Below are 954 nucleotides of genomic sequence, written 5' to 3'. Positions count from 1 at the left end.
GGTACATGAAAAAAGAATTTATATATATATTTTTAAATATTTACAAACATAAACATATTAAAATTGAACAAAATAATTTTTTTTATTTTTAATAGGAAACATTTATAATCATAGTAAGTACCAACTACAATTTACATATTAATGTCATATTTGACAGTTGTTGAATGATTTAGTGGAGAATGATTAAATTGTTAGAATGATTGAGAGACTTTCATAATATAGTGTAAAATGAAATATAATTTATTGGTAATTATTTACAATGAAATTAAGGTCTTAAATAGTTAAGGGAGAGTTAATATACGAACTCATTCAGAGAGTTTTAGAATTATTAAATGATATTTTTTTTTAATTATAGATGAAGGGTTTAAGTTGATTAAAGAAACCATATGTTTCTATTAATCACGATGACATTTTTGGACATTTAATATAATAATACTATACCTTTACACATGATTATTGATCTTTTAAATTAAGAAATAAGTTATATATATATATATATATATATATAGAGAGAGAGAGAGAGAGAGAGATGAGTTATTATACAATCCTTTATATTTGTACAACCAATACAACTCAATCTTAACCGTCTATTTAATTTGATTAATATGTGATTTCAGAAAAGTTTTTATTGTTTCATAATATAAAGTATTGATCATAATTAATGAACTATAGTCATCTTTCATAAATATTCAAATCATAATAAATGAACTCTCATCATTTCTATAAATATCTCAATTAATTGGATTGCATTAGTTGTACAAATGGACATTATTGCATTTGAAATATACCCTATATCTATACTATATTATAAAGCATTTGGCTAAAACTCTTAAAACTTTTAAAAATTCTTAAACTCGTTCATCCCTAAACGATTTCWTCCTTATCCGATTTCATCTCATATCTGAATTCGTGTAACTAACTGCAGATAAACACAATCAAATACAGGATAAACAT

This window comes from Cynara cardunculus, unplaced genomic scaffold (assembly GCF_001531365.2).
Source record: "Cynara cardunculus var. scolymus isolate 2C unplaced genomic scaffold, CcrdV1 Un_Scaffold_2127, whole genome shotgun sequence".
Classification (NCBI taxonomy): Eukaryota; Viridiplantae; Streptophyta; class Magnoliopsida; order Asterales; family Asteraceae; genus Cynara; species Cynara cardunculus.
Note: the sequence above shows the minus strand (reverse complement) of the source record.